Consider the following 19400-nt stretch of genomic DNA (forward strand, 5'->3'; position numbering starts at 1 on the left):
AGCCATAAGTTCATAGGTGGGATGAACATAAGGCAAACCTTACCATAACTGATTCTATTGTGTCAATTTCCACTCACACTAGCAACTCAAAACAAATCTCAATCAAGATTAAAATAGATAAATAAATTGGACTTCATTTTATCAATGACATAGTATACAGTTATAAGCACAACCAACACTATTGCTATACAGGAAACATGGATTAATTTTACAAACAGCATTTAGTAAAAGAAGCCAGGCACAAAAGAGAATGTATTCTATGTGTGCTGATATAATTATATTCCTTGATTTGGGGCTGGTTGCATTAGTGTGCTTACTTTGTAAAAAGTTATTGAGCTTATGATTTATATACTTCTCTGCATGCAATTTATACATCATGAAAATATTAATATAGAATAAAATAAAATGGAATAAAGGAAATATTTTCTGTAATAAAAATTAAATAGCAAAATGGTACTTCAGGGAAAATAGTAAAAAATGTTTATTTAGGGGAGATGTTAAAAATATTGGATTACTCATAATGATGAAGGCAAACCAACTCTTGTGAAGACACAATTTTCTTTTGACTTGTCTTTAGTTTAACAGTCAAAAAAGAGGTACAATAACTTCAGGGACGATCATAGCTTGAGAGTTAAACATTCCTAGGAAGGAATTCTAATTCCAAATCTTATTAGCTGTACTAGAGGCCCCATGCACGAAGATTCATGCAAGAATGGGCCTTCCTTCCCCTGGTTGCCCACACCGCCTTCCTTCCGGCCTGGAGCTGCCTTTCTGCCTTCCCATGCTGCCCAGAGGCCCGGAGCAGCTGGGGCCGTGCGGAACGTCTGTGTCATCATGACACAAGCATCCCACCCCACCCCGGCTACTCAGCGCCTGCATTGCAAATTAACCCACCAATTTTGTTGGGTTAATTTGCATACTCACTCCTAATTGGCTGGTGGGTGTCGTGAAGGTATGGTCAATTTGCATCTTTCATTAGTGTAGATGGTTTTAAGCAAGGAACCATGTAGACATTAATGAAATGGGGATAATAATATCTGCCTTAGAAAACCTTTCTAAGGAATAGAGATGATGTAAAGATGTTTAGTTTATAGTGCTTGTCACACAATTATGTGCTCAAAATATAATAGCATAAAATACATACATTAGAGATACCTTACATATACACAAATCTAAGTTCATGTGGAAGGATAAGTATACACAAATGAAGTCAAGGAGCAGATAGTTTAAAGAACTCAAGGAATAAAAGGACAGTGTTTTTTTCCTTGGACCACAATATCAAAAGAAAATGTTCTTTGTCAGTAAATTTTTACTACTTTAAGCCCATAGATGATAAGAAAAAATTATATAAATAAGAGGGTATACTTTATTTTACTTATTTTCCTACTTTACCACACTAGAAATTATTTTATCATAGGCTTTGGACTCCCCCCCCCCCCCCGGCACACACACACACAATAACTAAAATATTATTGATTTAATTCTGTTGCCTCTTGCAATGTTTATCATTTTTTATAACTTAGTTTTTAAAATAAAGTATTGAAAAGTTCTAAAGCTATTTATTTTTACTCACAATTAGGGCAATGTAAGCAGTGTTGTTATAAGCACTTGCAATATGACATGAATAAATTCCTAAAAATTCATGTGTAATGTAAGAATATGTAAAGGAAAAAAGTTTTTAATAAAGAAATAAATGACTATGTTAGGAAGTGTAACTCACAATGGTAGGTAAGATTTATAATTTTCTTATAGTCTACACTGATCTAAATAATTATGGACAATATTAAATTTTATAAAGAAATAGCTGTAAAAAATATAAGTTTAATACTTTAGAAAACAAAAGAAAGAAAACAAAAGAAAAAACTAATATTGTGGCACTTGACAGTTCTGCTGTCTTTGTGTAAAAGCAAACATAGACAATATGTAAACAAATGTATGTACCTGTGTTCCAATAAAACTTTATTTACAAAAACAGGAGATGGAACATATTTGGTCCAAAGGTCATATTACTAACATGTGTCCTAGGGCGTTATGGTCACAGAGCTGAGCTGGCTTGCTGGCACTTTTGGGTATGGCCAATGAAAGAGGGATAGAATATGAGAAAGGGGATAATGTCTACTGTCTTAGGGACCATACTAGAAGTGAAAATTAGTCAAATCTTCCTGTAATGAAAGCTAGAAATTGATGCAATGTTGGGCAGATTTGTGACTGCTATAACACTATCAATATAAAAAAGTGTAGAAGGAAATTTGCTAGAGATCTGTTAGCCTCTGCCACCTGATGAAAGCTTGATTTTCTCCAACATGCCTGAGTTCCAATGCAAACTTTGCACTTTACATAATGTAACACATGCAAATTAACCTCTTGTGTTTTTGATTTCCTCATCCATAAACTGGGAAAAAATAGCACAACTCACCTCATAGGTTTCTGGTAAACATTAAACATTACCACATTTGAAGCACTTTGAATATTTTGAGACAATGCCTCAAAATCACTTTTATTTCCTTTTAGGTATTGTTAATTTCCATTAACTAGATTAAGAAACAGAGGACTAAAGATTTGAGTGCCTTGTTTAAGATCACATAACTAATATGTAGCAAACCAAAACTGAAACCAAGTCTTACTGATTCCTTACTTTCACTGCACCTCACACTGAGCGTAGAGAAAGGGCATCAGTGAAACAGGAATGAGTGTGGGAAGCCAAGTGCAGTTTTTAAAGTTAGGTGATGTTATATCATATTTGTAAAAGGAGAAAGATTTATGCGATCTGAAGAGAAACCAGCATATTTATATCATATTTGTATGTTGATTGGACTGAGCCAATAAGAAGGCAAATATTGGTGTCACCTTTGCTTTTGGTGTCATATATGGCCTTTATTATATTTAGGTACATTCCCTCTATACATAGTATGTTAAAAATTGTTCATGTTGAAAGGACAATGAATTTTATCAAATGTTTTTTTATGCATTTTTGAGATGATCGCATGATTTTTAACCTTTGTGCTGATACAATGTATTATATTTGTTGATTTTGGGATGTTGAACCGTCCTTGAATCCCTGGAATCAATTTCATTTGATCATCATGTGGGATTTTACTTTCTTAGTCAACTAGATAGCAAGGTCATAGTGAGGAGAAAGAAGGAATGTTAGAGGTGCAAGAAACGGTTATTCAGATGGTGGAATGATGAAATTCAGATGATGGAAAAGGTTGATTGATAGTATCTGTGGTCTGTCCACAGCATTGAGGACTGATGAAATGTGGCATATAAAATCAGGCGAAGAAGAGATCAAGAAGAAATCAAGTCAAAAGCTTTTGGGAGATGATTTACATGGATATTGAAATTACCAAGAATTATAAAAACAGTGGTATTAGAGAAAATAGTAAAAAAAAAAATGTGCTAAATTAGTCAAGAAATTAGAAGCAGTGATGGCAAGAACTATATTGTAATCAAATTGTTTATCATGGACTCTCTCTTTTCGTTCATTTCCCAAATATTTAATGAATAACAATAATTAGTATAAATAACAGTAATTATTACAATTGAAAACAATAGGCAGCAAGATCTATGAAATTCAAGATTTCCTATAGTTCAAAAAGAAAAACAGAAAAACTTAATGAGAGAAGATGCATTTGAAATTAAGCTTCCTTTAATAAATATTTTTATAATTATAATTAAATTGCTTGAAATTGCAATGTTCTCAACTAAATTTTAGTGACCAAAATCAGCACGCAATTCCTAAAGATGCATAGAAATAAAAAACAAATGATTATTTGTGAAAAAGCCATATTATGTGCAATCATTTGCAAACATTAGTACTTTGTCACCATAGCTTAGAAATCTGCCACATTTAAAGGCTGTGGAGCTCACTGCAGATCTAAATAGCACAACTACATAAACATTAAGCAACATTATACAAAGAATAAATTTAGTGGCCAGCAAAATTATGAGTTAGTTTGGCTAACATACCATTTGGGGAAGGAATCTGATTCTGAATTATAACATTTATATGTAGTGTTCCAACATACTTAGGCTCTGTTTATATAATCACTAAAACAGGCCATTTTGATGGATGAAACAGCTGGTTTGACTACATTTTAAACTGAATTGATGAATTTCTAAACTTACTTAGTTACAGACTTAACAAAACCATAAAATGGAAAAAGGATTATTATTTCCATCTCTATGGACTTAGGCAGCAAAAAGGCTTAGCAAATCATGTTAATATAATAAAGCAAGCAGAGAGCAAATCTGAGGCTCTCTGACATTTGTAATGTCATGCAAAGACAGAAAAATAAAGAGTAGGGCCTAGAAGCATGAGTGGGGAGCCCAGTGAAACCTAATTGACATAGCTATGGCAGGGTGGGATTTATTAAACCAGCCGTGTAAATTGGAGTGTAGCCATGGCCAGAAATGGATCCTGTAGAGTTAAAGGAATTCAGGGATCTGGCTTTGCTGTTCTGTCATATAACATGAAGCTGGTGTGGAATGTATTACTAAAAGTAATGACTATTTTTTCAAGCTGGGAACATTATAGGACTTAGGTGTTTATAGAATCCATCCTTGCTCTATGTGGCTTTTCCTCCAAATGATTACTGGCTCCCTGACACTTATGAGGATGTTAGCTATTTTTCAAGGCTTGCTTTCTCTTAATAGAAAAGGAGAAAAGTCATTAAAATCTACTTTTACCTTAAACCAATATTTTTTTAAATAGCTTTACTGAGATATAATTCACTACACGTTTTATCCATTCAAAGTATACAACTAAGTGGCTTTTTGTATATTCACAGGGCTGTGCAATGATCACAACAATCTAATATTAGAACATTTAAGTCACCCCCAAACACATCGGGTGCCCATTAGCAGCCAGTCACCATTCTCCCCACCCCCACCTCTACACAAACACTAATCTGCAATGTTTTTCCTCTGTTCCAGGATTCCATCCAGGACATAGCATAACATGTGTCATATGTTCTTAGGCTACTCCTTGCTTTCACCATTACTCAGACTTTCCTTGTTTTAATGACCTTGACAATTTTGAGAGGCGCATGTCAGACATTTTGCAGAAAGTTCTCCTATTGCAATTTGTTTGGTGTTTCTCTTAGGATTTACCTGGGTTTAAGTGTTTTTGAGAAGACCATGAAGGTAAAGTGCAATTTTCATAGCATTGTATCAAGGGTACATTCTATCAACATGACTTATCATTGTTGACCTTCACCACCTGGCTGTTGTCTGACAGGTTTCTCCATTGTAAAGCTAGTTTTGTTTTGTTTTGCTTTTCCTTTTTGTGCTATATTCCTTGAAAGGAGGTCACTATTCAAAGCCCATAATTAAGTGGAAGTATTGCTCTTCCTCTTTGAGGTTGAAGTATCTACATCAAGTATTTGACTCTTCTTCCTCATTTATTTAGTTATGCAATCATTTATTTATATCAAAAGGACTCACGGTTATTTATTTATACTTTATGCTGTGTCTAATACTATTTTATTTTGTTGTTAAAATTGTATCAGTTTTGCCCTATCTGGTTTGGCTCAGTGGATAGAGAGTGAGTCGGCCTGAAGACTGAGGGGTCCCAGGTTCGATTTGGCCAAGGGCATGTACCTTGGTTGCGGGCACATCCCCACTAGAGAGTGTGCAAGAGGCAGATTATCAATGTTTCTCTCTCATTGATGTTTCTAACTCTCTATCCCTCTCTCTTCCTCTCTGTAAAAAATCAATAAAATATATTTTTTAAAAAATTGTATCAGCTTTGGTCTTTGGGAGCTATTTTAGTTGGATCTGTGTCCCCTTTCAAATTCTGTCATTATAAGGTGTATTTGCTTTTGTTTTTAGCACTCTTTTACTTGATGGCCCTTCAAAATGTTCCAGGCTCACCCTGCATGTTTCCCCCCACAGCCCTAAAATAAATCATCTATCCAAGGACATGGCTCCTTTCGTTGGAGATTCGTATTAGAAATCATGACCTGGATACTAGATGCATTCATTGCTATTATTATTTCTACACTTTCTCAGCAGATAAAGCAAGGAAATATATGTTTGTGGAATAACCCATAAATATACAAATACCTATAAATTTTTCTATATGTAACCTTTTATATCTACAGTAATCTAAATATGAGTTCATATTAAGTCTCCATCTCTAATCCATTACCACGAGAATCATTCTAACCTCTTCTCCTTGCTTATCTGTAAACTCCCACTACAGCAAATAGAATCTGTCTTCCACACTCTATTTGTTAATTTATTTATAGATAAATAGCAGTATTAAATATATTATATATTATAATATATATTTTATTATTAAATTATTAAAATTTCAGTTTCCCTTTAAAGAAAGAATTATCATTCCTATTTTGCAGGTAAAAATATTGAGTCTCAGAGGGTTTAATTTGCCCAAATTTGCTGTACTTTTGAAGTTAGAAATGGGATTCCTACCAAGAACTGACTGATTCCAAAATCTACCAAGAGCTTCAAACTCCTGCTCTTGGGAATATGGTTATGATTCTAGTTACTACTTAATAAAACTTCATGCATGTATCATTTTTATAGAGCCTCTACATTAGAGAGCAACAATCTAAGAATTGTTAAAAATGTCTCCCTCTTGGCTACAAACATAAAGTAAGAATGTTTTAAAAGTAAAAAGCAAGTTGAGTTTAGGGGAGATTAGATGAGCCTAAAGGATTAGGAGGGGAGGCAAATAGACCAAGAGAAAATGACTTAAATAAACTGTTGGATGTAAGAAACTAAATAGGTATAGTTCTGTTAGGTAAATTCTATAAAATCATTGGCCTTTGACTCACTTTGACATACAAACAATAATTTCATTTAGTTGAAACTATATATTCCTGACAAAACTTTGAAAAAAAGGGTCTTTTCCTTTTTTAATTAATCATTAGATAAAGATAGAATGAATAGGATTGCTTTCCAGAAAGCAGTACAATCCTATATCTTACTCCCCTACTCTTATTTAACTTGGAGGATAACAATTACAACATAATCTTTTCTTAAAAATATGAAAATTTTCTTTCAAATGGCATTTCTTCATTTTAATTTGTTTTGATGAAAATTTTTGAACTTTTAAAACTTTACAAATTATGATAATCTTTTGTTCTGATTGCTATTATTGTTAGGATTACCATTATTATTAGTAATAATATTAGTAGCCATCCTCTTTGTCCTATTGTTATCAGTGTCATTGTTGTCATGATAATACTAGTTTCTCTTTTGCCAACAAGGACATCATATAGCTATAAGAGTAAAATATGATGCCCTAACCGGTTTGGCTCAGTGGATAGAGCATCAGCCTGCGGACTGAAGGGTCCCAGGTTCGATTCTGGTCAAGGGCATGTGCCTTGGCTGCGGGCACATCCCCAGTAGGGGGTATGCAGGAAGCAGCTGATCGATGTTTCTCTCTCATCGATGTTTCTAACTCTCTATCCCACTCCCATCCTCTCTGTAAAAAATCAATAAAATATATTTTTAAAAAAGAGTAAAATATAGAGCAATATTTATCTTGGCTATCCTTGCTATGGTACTATGACTTTAACCTCTCCGTTGCTTAGTTTCTTCAGCTGAAAAATGTGGATTGGGCCAATTTTACAAGGTTACTAGAAAGGTTAATGTCTGTACCTTATAAGATCCATTGGTAACGGGCTCAGAGAAAAAAAATGTATTACTCAACACTATTTGGTACCTTCTGTCTCAGGGCTAAGCTATGAATTTAGAATCTGATTAAAACATCATGTTTTCCTCTTTACCCATCAATTGTCCTTTTATTTAATAAATAAATTGAATACTATAGTTGGCATTTACTTAAATATTAAATCAGATTCAGCCTATTTTCACTGATGGTTCCAATTTCATTTATTTTAATAAATGCATTTTTTTAGTGTGTCTGGGTTACAAAAATACTGAATAAAATTACTATGAAAAATATGTATTCTCTGCATTAGATTGAAGAAATAATTGAATGATTTCAGTGAACTTAAAATATGTTCTGATGAGTGTATAGTAATGGTCATTATAAAAACAAAACTCAAAAAAGAATTTTGCAAACTAAATTTAAAATCTAATTTAAAAAATAGAAATCAATAATATTTATTTCCTCTACTGGAATAGAGAGGGTGACACCTTGACTTACTCTCTAGGTAACTTAAAAAGAACGTTTAACTGGATCTAAGCCAGTTTCATTATACACCAAATATTTTCTTTTACAGTTGAAAGTATCTGTGGGTCTTTGAAAATTCTGAAGAGTTTTAAAAGTAGTTGCGAATCCTTCAGGTATTGAAATCAGCTTATTTTCTATAAAATGGAAACTTCTAAAGTTCATTTCAATATGGATTCTTCACATATACGTCCACATATCTAAGGATGCTTAAAGAAATTATGGTATATTCATATCATAAAATACAATTATTTTTAAAATTACATTTTTATATAACTACTTAATATTTAAAATATCATCATGGAATAAGTATGAATAGAAAATTATATATACAATATAATCCAAATCCTGGTATTGGGAGGTATATGTTAAAAAAAATATGCCTCTATATAAGTGGGAAAAATCACATGATCTATTAATTGTGTTTATCATTGGGTGGTATAAATGCAGGTGGTTTTTATTTATCTGCATCATCTTTGTGCATTTATACACTTAACATTTAAAATTAGAAATACTAAGAATTTAATAATTTACACAATTATTAACACATGAGTATCTACAATCATATGCTCCTGATTCCTACTTAATTAGACTAGGGGAGGAAGGCAGATAGAGCTAATTCTAGTAAGAGAGGTAGCAATGATGATATTCCACTCCTCCCAGAAATGAGCAGCCAAGAACTGAATGGATTATCATTACGGGGACTATGAAGGTGTGGCATGGGTATGATTAGGGATTCTGGTGGGGACAAAAGTTGTCAAGAAAATGAAATTATCCAAGAAAAAGAAGCAAAGGCATAAATGTGAAGCCATGTTGTGGTTTGTGGAGTGAGAATTTTCAGAGGGTTTTAGAACTAAAGAATGAAGGGTAATAGAAATAAAAAAAAATTGATTATGTGGATTATGTCTGTTGATCCTTTTTTAATGTGCTTCAAGGATGAAAGCAAAGGATTTGAGTCATTTTATGATTACTTTTAGAGGCTGACCTATGATTTTATACATGTAGCCTGCTCTGAACTGGTACACATGGATCTCCAAGGCTCATAGACATAACGGAGATATGGACATAGATGCTTACTTGCATATCTTTCCATTCCACAATTATAAAAAGTATTTGTAACTGTATGGTTAGGGAAGATGTCTTATTAAAACATTTCCTAAGTCAAGCAGTCTACCAACTGCTTCATTTCAATGCCACCTCCGGCACATCTGAAAGCTACAGACATTTCTTAACTCCCCACCCCACATTCCAAGTAGCCCTTTGACACTTGTGAATGGCTTACCCTGCCCCTAGTGGGCATCTCATAAAATGACTTATAATAGTGCACTTCTCGCCAAACTGGTTTGGCTCAGTGGATAGAGCATCAGCCTGCAGACTCAAGGGTCCCAGGTTTGATTCCGGTCAAGGGCATGTACCTTGGTTGCGGGCACATCCTCACTTGGGGCGTGCAGGAGGCAGCTGATCGATGTTTCTCTCTCATCAATGTTTCTAACTCTGTATCCCTCTCCCTTCTTCCCTGTAAAAAAATCAATAAAATATATTTAAAAAAAAAAGAGTGCACTTCTAGTCCAAAGGAAGGGTGATATACTTTGGTAGGAAGAGAGTAATAATAGATTTCTCAATACATCCAGGGTGAAGAAAAAATGTCCATCCACAACGATCTTCCCATGAAACTACATATTTAGTAAGCAATTATAGGACAATATGTGCTTAATTACTGAAGAGTGGGCATCATATGATAGGCACTATGGGATTCTGATGATCAAGTTTGTGAAGTTGGTAGACGAGGATGAAGAACTAGCAAAGCATTTTAAACAGAAGAATGCCATGTTCAAATATGCATATTATGGTAATCTGGAGGATAGTGCAGAAAGGAAAAATTTGGACAAATCTCTCTCCACAACCTTGTTATATTCTCATTTTAAATATGTAAACATACTTTAACATGCATTAAACACAGTTGGCCTAGGAAAATACTCTGTGATTGTAATTTTTCTCCTGCCAAACTCGGTGAGTCTTTTCCTCTCTTTTGGTCTTTGTGATAACATCTATAGAATAAGGTGGATAATCTCAGTAATCTCTAATATCCCTTTTAAATTTCAAATTCACTGAGATAACAAAACTAAATGGTTAATGTGAACTATTAAAGGTTTGTTTTCATAGGAAATCTGCCTCTTGGTTTATGAGAAAAGTTGCCATTTATATTTAGACATACACTAAAAATATATTCAAAAATCCAGATGATTTCTTTTGGTTTTCTGCCCATTTTTATGATCTGTTCTACATAATAAAAGGCTAATATGCAAATAGACCAAATGGCGGAACAACCAAACAGCAGAACAACCAAACCAGCAGTCACTATGACATGCACTGACCACCAGGGGGCACACGTGGAACATGGCAGTGGGATGGTGGAGCAGGTGAGCAGGGGTGCCAGACCAAGTCAGGGCACTGGTCATTGTCATCGGGGTGAGCCTCTGGTGGTTACTGAAAATTGTTTGCTCCCGCACACTGTGGTCCCACCTGGTGCTTGCACCTGCTGTGGTGCCGGCCCCGATCTCCCCTGAGGGCTTCTCCACCTCCCCCTACTCCTGAGGGGAGATCAGGGCAGCAGCCACCGCTCGCACCTGCTGATGGCACCAGCCCCACTCGCACCCCTTGCTGGCACCAGTCCTAATCACTTCATGCCACCGTCAGCGGGTGCAAGCAAGGACGGCATCGTCAGTGTGTGGGAGTGGCGGTGGCAGGAGCAGGGCTGCTGGCAAACAGGGGACCAGGGACCATGGCAGGAGGGACCAGGCAGGGGCACAGAGGATGGGCCAAGGCCCGCCCCTGTGCCCACTGCAGCCTCTCAGCCCACAGTTCCTTTCAAGGTGCATGAATTCATGCACTGGGCCCCTAGTAATAGTATAAGATTGCAGTAAGAAATGAAGGGAGAAGGAAATAAGAATTTGAGACAACTCTTCATTATGAGGGTGCTCAATAAGGCAATTGCCATAAAAGTTAATGAGGATGTCAAGTTACTTTGAGGTTCAACCCCCAAAGGACAGTCTCAATTCTGCCAAAAAGCAAAAGCTATGCATGATAATGAGCATCTCTGAGGGATATAAAACAATGATGATGGTAGAAGATGCATGGCTCAATTTTGTGCAGAATAAAGATAAGCCTGTATACTTTCCTAATTGGATAACAGATAATCCTGTGTACTACACATAGTGTCAAGCACTCATTAAGGCAGAGAGAAAAACAGAAGTACCTTGTCTTACTTATTACTCAAACACTGCGAATTCAGAAGCAAGAAATACTATTATCTAATATAAATAGCTTTACAAATTTTTTCATAAAGGTTTCATCTTGACAAGCCACCAGACCTGAGGTGAGTTTAATTAGTTCAATGCATCATGATAAATTGTAAAGAGGAGGAAAACTGCGGTGTAGGGGTATGGAATGAATAAAAAAGTATTTTTCTTAATTTAATCATACTAGTAAGTCTATCTATAAAGCCCTACACTGAAATGCAAAAACAATAGGAATTTTTGACTTTTCTCCAGTACCATAGAAATCTATCTATATGTGAAAGTGCTGGTAAAGGAGCCACCCAACTTTTCTTTCAAATGTGATTTCCTGTCTCATACCGTTTTCTGCCAATAAATAGCTCTCTGATAAACAAAATGGTTGTTAAGAGGGACGGACCACTTACTCATAACTATGAGATATTAATGAGTACAGGAGAACTGGATTAAGAAGCCATCAATATTTACATATTCTAGGCAATTGTCAGGCACTGTCTATAAATAAATGGGGACTATATTAAAAAAAGAGAAGGAAATGAAAATAAATGAAGGGGAAGAAAATGGAACAGACAAAAAGAAAAGGAGGGAGAAAAGGGAAGGGAAGGGAATCATGGCCCACTTAGAAGAATTAATAACTTCTGAATATAGAAAAATGATCAAAAGGCGAGAAAAAGATAAATATTTCAAAGTCTTAAAGCAGTTGTATAGGGCTCTAAAACTAGGACTTCTTAAGGAATAGCAACAGCTAGTGCTCAAATGTAATGTGCCAAAGGATTCTGTCTGATGGAAATATATTCTTACTGTCATCCAGGGGCTCCTAGAGAAACATATCCTTTTCTCATTGATACGTCACTCCACTATCCAAGGACTGATAAAGTTGAGAACCATATGTGGTGTTTTGTTTTGTTTTTTTCCTTTCAAACTCCTTCATGTACATAAACTCTAAGTCACACCCTAATCCTAGGCCGCAGAGTATATTGAGTTTCACTAGAACCAGATCTGCCCTGCTGTTTGCTTCAAGGGTAGAAGGATTCCAGAACAGCAACAAACATTCCCATCTACTCTTAAGTTTCTGACCTGATTTTTATCAAGTCACTGTCATTAAAGTTTCCTAAAATAGGATAAGCATTACCTCAAAGACTCCCACTGCTCTTCACTCCCAGTTAGATCAATTTTGTGGGTTTATCATTCTTCAAAAGTTTAAAAATTATTTTGGATTCAAAGAAATACTTGGTACTATCAAAGTCTTATGTATAGAAGGGCAATACTATACCAGGTGAAGTTGTATCCTCACCACAATACATGAGTTTAATTATTTCATTTAGAAGTAGCTTTATATAAACAACCTTAGCCTAAAAGGTTGCTTGGGCGATGAGTGAGATTTCATACACTACCAAGTAACTTCAGAGTTATGTCCAAGTTCCTGACGTAGTATAGCATAAACTGTGGTAGCCTAGGCTATCCAACACTATTATAGTTAATATTTTACCAAGAAATAATCATTACCTTCTCTTATGCAAACTTTATCCCTATTATGCCCTTTGGCATAGACTTTTCTCAGTGCATTCTAGTTTAGGACCAAAGTATCAAGAAGAGCTGGGCTTTATCAAAACAATTGATTTCCTTTGGCCATGGATTCTGACTATGTTTCCACTTTGGTATTGACTCCCAGAAAACTCAAAGCCAAACTGGTGGGCTTCTTCTAACAAAGTATATGGAAACGTGCAGCCTTTTCTTTTTTCCTGAACTAACCTTATGCGAATCTCCATCACGTCTCCAATATTATTATTTTATGCCACCCTTTTAAACTTTTTATCTTACAGTTTTAAATAAATCTATGCTCCCGAATCTCTTCTGAACAGGAGGGGCTAATATGTCAGATAAGACCATTCAGCTGCAGGTTACAAAACCCTGCTATTCCCTTATCCAAATTAAAGTATTTTTTTCATATAAAAAAAGTCCAGAGATAGACAATACCAGTATAGAGTTTTAAATCCATGTCTCCCTCATGAATCCAGGTTTTTTTTTCACTTTATGTGTGGATTCTGTGCTTATACATGCAACATGGCTTCTACAACACTAGGAAGCAAGAAGACAAAAGGCATATTGGCTGAATCCATTTTTATGTGGTTTGCATGATGACTGCAAATTGTAAGACATCTGAGAAAGTGAGGTTCACTTAGTTAGTTGTAAAAGATGGAAAGAATGTATGTTGGATAGACAGCTAATCAAGTCTGCTATAATAGGTATATAAAACAAATACATTTGCATATGTACAGATACACACACAAACAACTATACACAAATGTAATTATTTAATTTCTTATTTTTTCTCTTTTTTCTCATGATAGACCCACACTTAGGATCATAAAAAAAGTACTTCATCCCCAAGAACAACCTAACATTTACATATCTGTATATAGTACCCAGTTTGCATTAATCAGAGAATAAATTAAACTAAACAAAAAATCTGTTTCATTTTCATCACACCAACATTTATTTGGCATTATTACATGTAAAACAACATGCTAGTATTCATTAGGAATTAAGATATTCAGATTCATGCCCCTTAGGGGCTCATAAATTAGAGATGGGATCAGGCTCAAAGTATTTGTCCCACTTGTCATCTTTATAGAATTCTAATTTCTAAAACAGTGATTTCTGAATTTAGTTTTATTTATTACCTTAAGGAATTTTTTTAAAGCTTTCAAATGTAAATAGGTGGTTATAGCTCCAACAGGATTGCATATTACTGCCGCAAAAATAATATACCTATTTTGCTTTGTGGAAAATGTGGGTCTGAAATGCAGAAAATTATAAATTTCCACATATCTGATTCTCCTTTCACATATATTTTCCCTCTTCACAGAGTGAATTGTGTTATGTAAATGCAGCATTCCTACACAACTGTCAGCCAGCATAACTTTGGGTAAATTTGTGGAAAATATGCATGTCATAAATATGAAGGAATCTCATTAGTATTTCTGGTTACTCTGACACCCATTGAAGTTTTTTAGCTCTCTACCATTTATACAAAAGTTATATTATTATTTTCCTTTCATTGTTTATTAACTATTTATTTTATTAATTTTGTATTCTAATAATTTTATAGCCATCTCAAATTCATGTTCTAATAATGTGAGAAAGAGTAAGATGAAGAAAAAAGCATGAATGAACAAAAGAGAGAAAGAAAGTGATTGAGCATAAATGATTTATTAGTTATAATCCCCTCCACATCCACTAAGAGAATTGCTCTTTATTAGTGGTATTCTGATTCTGACTTTTAAGTACAGAGAACCTCATTTTTGGTATTAAGTAAAAATGAGCTTTCTACACTGGCACACTTGTACTTTTAAAAGAGGCTATTGGATTTCCAATGGGCCAGGACAGGCAAATTTTGCAACTTTGACCATACATATGGCTCCCACATATCCCAAAACATGGCTAATGCTAACTTCTATCTGATATATGAAGACACTGGAAACATTATATGTACACAGCAACAGAGTGGACAAAATAGAAATCATGAATAACATACATAATAATCATGGCTTCAAATGTAACTACTAAAACAAATAATACACCCTTCTGAGTTTTATTCCATGATTAGAGGCCCAGTGCACAACATTCGTGCATGGGGCGGGGGGGGGGGGTGTCCCTCAGCCCAGCCTGCACCCTCTCCAATCTGGAACATCACTCTCACAATCCAGGACTGCTGGCTCCCAACCGCTCACCTGCCTGCCTGCCTCATTGCCCCTAACTGTCCTCCCCTACAGGCCTGATCACCCCCAACTGCCCTCCCCTACAGGCCTGGGTCACCCCTAACTGCCCTCCCCTGCAGGTCTGGTCCCCCCGAACTGCCCTCCCTTTCAGGCCTGGTCCCTCCCAACTGCCCTCCCCTGCCAGCCATCCTATGTCCACATGGGGGCAACCATCTTTGTGTGTTGGAGTGATGGTCAATTTGCACATTACCTCTTTATTAGGTAGGATTCTTACCTATTGGTAAAATTCTCTACCTCTATTTCACATTCTGTTTTAGGGAGGAGATTATTATTTCAAACTGTTCATTATCTTTTAAATTTATCTCAATAGCATGAGATTAATAAAATTAAAACTATATTCTAAACATGCAAGTTATTCTATTAAAAGATGTTCCATCAGCATAAACATAAAAAAAATGGGTCCAAAATTTCAAAATTAAGTAAACAGACATGAGTGGTAAATTGCTTTCAAGAGGCAAATGTATCCATTATTGAATCTTATATTTTCTCTTTGATACCAAAATTCTCTCTGAATATAACATTCAAAATAGTTAACTTGAACACCAAGAATTTTTTTGCCTCATTGTTTTGGGCTCACTGCTTTTAATTTTATTTCTTTGAAAATATGATGGTCTGATAACAAGACCCTCTATTATTTGCTTGTTTTAATTCACTGTTTTGACTTTATAATCACTTTGTTTCTATACTTTACAAGTGACTATACTGTTATAGTTGTAGTATTAGCACTAACATTCAATTAACTCTCATGCTGTCAGTTAAAATTATACGTCACTAACACCTAACTTCTACCTTCTGCTCTCTTGCTAACTGGTCGCTAATGTAACAGCTAAATTTTTCTTCTTTGGACTTAATAATGTTTCTAAATTTAAAAAAATTAACATTTGTAAAAAGAAGTATGAAATTCTTGGGGGAGAAGAATAGTATGTAAGGCAAATTACTATGTCAACTGACAAGTATTTATTGATCATCAATATCAGTATGGGATTATTAAGGCAGGCGAGTGGAAGATGAGAGAAATATACATTAAGTTTTTGTATTCTCAAGAAACTGACAATTTTCAAAACTGATGTTAAAAACATATATTGAAACACTCATGGAAGGAAAAGTAAGGAAATAAGATTTGTGAAACTATTGCATGTATATTTTCTTGTTGAAATTTTATACTTTTACTTTTTACCTTTAGATGGATTATCCATTTTGAGTTAATTTTTGTATTAGGTGTAAAGTAAGTGAGAATGTGAAGTGATTTTGGTTATTTTTGTCTTGTTTTGCATTTAGACCATGGGTGGGCAAACTTTTTGACTGGAGGGCCACAATGGGTTCTTAAACTGGACCGGAGGTCCGGAACAAAAGCATGGATGGAGTGTTTGTGTGAACTAATATAAATTCAAAGTAAACATCATTACATAAAAGGGTACGGTCTTTTTTTTTTTTTTAGTTTTATTCATTTCAAACTGGCCGGATCCAGCCTGCGGGCTGTAGTTTGCCCACGGCTGATTTAGACTATTCATTGTTTTACTAATCTTTGCTTTAAAGGCTATTTTTTCTTCTTTACTTTGCAGTTTTGGCAAAGTCAGTTGACCATGGTAAAGGTGATATGTCTGAACTCTATTCTCCATTGATCTATGTGCCTATCCAATCCTTTCACCAATGACAAAGTATCTTATTTCCATAACTTTGGAAACCAGGTATTGTAACTACAACCTGGTTCATCTTTCTCATAATAGTTTTAGTTATCCTAACTCCTTTGCCTACACATTTACTTTAGAATCAGTTTCCTGATGTCTCAAAAGAAATCTCTGCTGGAATTTCAGTGGGAATTGGGTTTAATCTATAGATCAACCTTGGGAAAATTGATAGCATAACAATATTGATTATTTCATATTATGAATGAATTTATCTCTCCATTAAAACTAATAAACAAAGCCTATTCTATTTAATTTTTCATCGACGTTTTATAGTTCTCATACATATTTAATTTTTTAGTACTCAGAAGTGGTTCTTTATAAAATTTTAAAGTTAAATATTTTATTACTAGTTTATATTAGACAATTCTTTTTGAACATTACCTTTTATAAAATTTTGACTTTGTATAAAATATATTTCCCGATACTGGGAGCTTTTATTATCTATAGAAACAATTGTGTTTTCTCTAACTAAAGACAGATTTTTTTTTCCTTTCCAATCTGAACACACTTTATTTATTTTTCTTGTTTTACTAGAGGCCTGGTGAATGAATGTGTGCATGGGTGGGGTCTGGCCAGCCCACCCCAATGGGGGCCAATTGGGGGGAGAGGCGGGGGTTTAATGGGGGCGGGGCTGGCCAGGGGTGCCCACAGGAGGTTGCGGGGGGCGGGGGTCAATCCAGGCCCAGATCAGGGTGGTTGGCCACTGCAGTGAGCATCATAGCAACTGGTAATTCTGGTTGTTCTGTCATTTCAGTTGCTTGGCTTTTTGTATATATAGATTCCCATTGCTTGGCTGTTATATGGATTGCATTCACTAGGACTTCCAATATAATTTTGCATAAAAGTGTTGAAAGGAAATCTTTGCTTTGTTCCTAATTTTAGTTAAAAAGTATTCAGTTTGGCCAGTTTGGCTCAGTGGATAGAGTGTCGACCTGCAAACTAAAATGTCCCAGGTTTGCTTCCAATCAAGGGCACATACCCGGATTGTGGGCTCAATCCCCAGTGGGGGGCTTGCAGGAGGCAGCCGATCAATGATTCTCTCTCATCATTGATGTTTCTATCTCTCTCTCCCTCTTCCTTTCTCTCTGAAATCAATAAAAATATATTTAAACAATAAAATAAAATAAAAAGTATTCAGTCACTGACCCTTAAATATGATATTAGATATAGACTTTTTGGTAGATAAAATTTGTCAGGTTAGATCATTTTTCTTTAATTTTTAGTGGTTTTCCTTTTAACTCTATTAATATGGTGAATTACCATTTATTGGTTTTCAAATATTGAATCTGTCTTAAATTACTGGTATAAGCCACAGGTAAGCATAATATATTATCCTTTTTAAAGATTCTATTTACTAATATTTTATTATAGATTTCATTTACTCTGTTGATTCTTATTTATTGTTTGTAGTTTTGTTATTTGTAATGTATTTGCCTGGTTTTGGTGTGAAAATAATTCCAGCTTCAGAATATGCTTTATTCTGTTCTATTTTCTTAAGAATTAGTGTAGAATTAGTAGTATTTCTTCCTGAAATTTTTGGTAGAAATCACTATTGAAATAATCTGGGCCTGAAGCGTTTTGTTTTGTTTTAAGATATTTAACTACGAATTCAATTTTTAAAAAATATGTGTTATTCATGGTATCTGGTAATAAGTATGTTTTGTTAATTTGTGTCTTTCAAGGAATTGGTCCATTTCTTCAAAGATGCTGAATTTGGGGCCATGGTGTTTTTTATAATATTTTCTTATGATTTTTTTAAATGTCTGTGGAGTCTTCAGTGATGTCCCTCTTTTTGTTTCTGATATTTATAAATTATATGTTCTCTCTTTTCATATAAATCTGGTGAAATATTTATCAATTTTTGTTAACCTTTATAAAACAGCTTTTAGTTGGATTGATTTTATCTCTATTTTAAAAAATATTAATTTATACTCTTGCTAATATTGTTCTATATTTACTGCTTGTTTTGGTTTTAGTTACTTTTTAGTTGCTTCTTAATTTCAAAGTTTAGATTCCTACTTCCATTTTTTTTTCATTTTTTAAATATAGGAATTACATTTATACATTTTCTCTAAGCACCACTTTAGTTGAATCCTACAAATTTCAATATGTTAAAAATGTCTATGTATTTTAAAAAATTTGCCCTTGAGATTTACTCTTTGGTCAGCTATTTATAGGTTCCGTAATTTCCAAATATTTCTAAAATTTCTAAATATTTTTACTAATGTAATATGGTACAATTTATTCATACATGCAGTTTCAGATTAACATTTAAATTTTCCCAATTTTAAATTTTGGGAATAAAGATGCCATGGACATTGATACACAAATATTTGTGTGATACATGTTTTTACTTCTCTTCTTTAAGTAAAAGAGAATTGGTGGGTCTATTGTAAGCATACGTAACTAAATTCCAGTGTGCTTCAAAGCACTTTTACCATTTTACACTCCTCAACAATATAACATAGCTCCA

This window comes from Myotis daubentonii, chromosome 3, assembly GCF_963259705.1.
Source record: "Myotis daubentonii chromosome 3, mMyoDau2.1, whole genome shotgun sequence".
In the NCBI taxonomy this organism is placed as follows: domain Eukaryota; kingdom Metazoa; phylum Chordata; class Mammalia; order Chiroptera; family Vespertilionidae; genus Myotis; species Myotis daubentonii.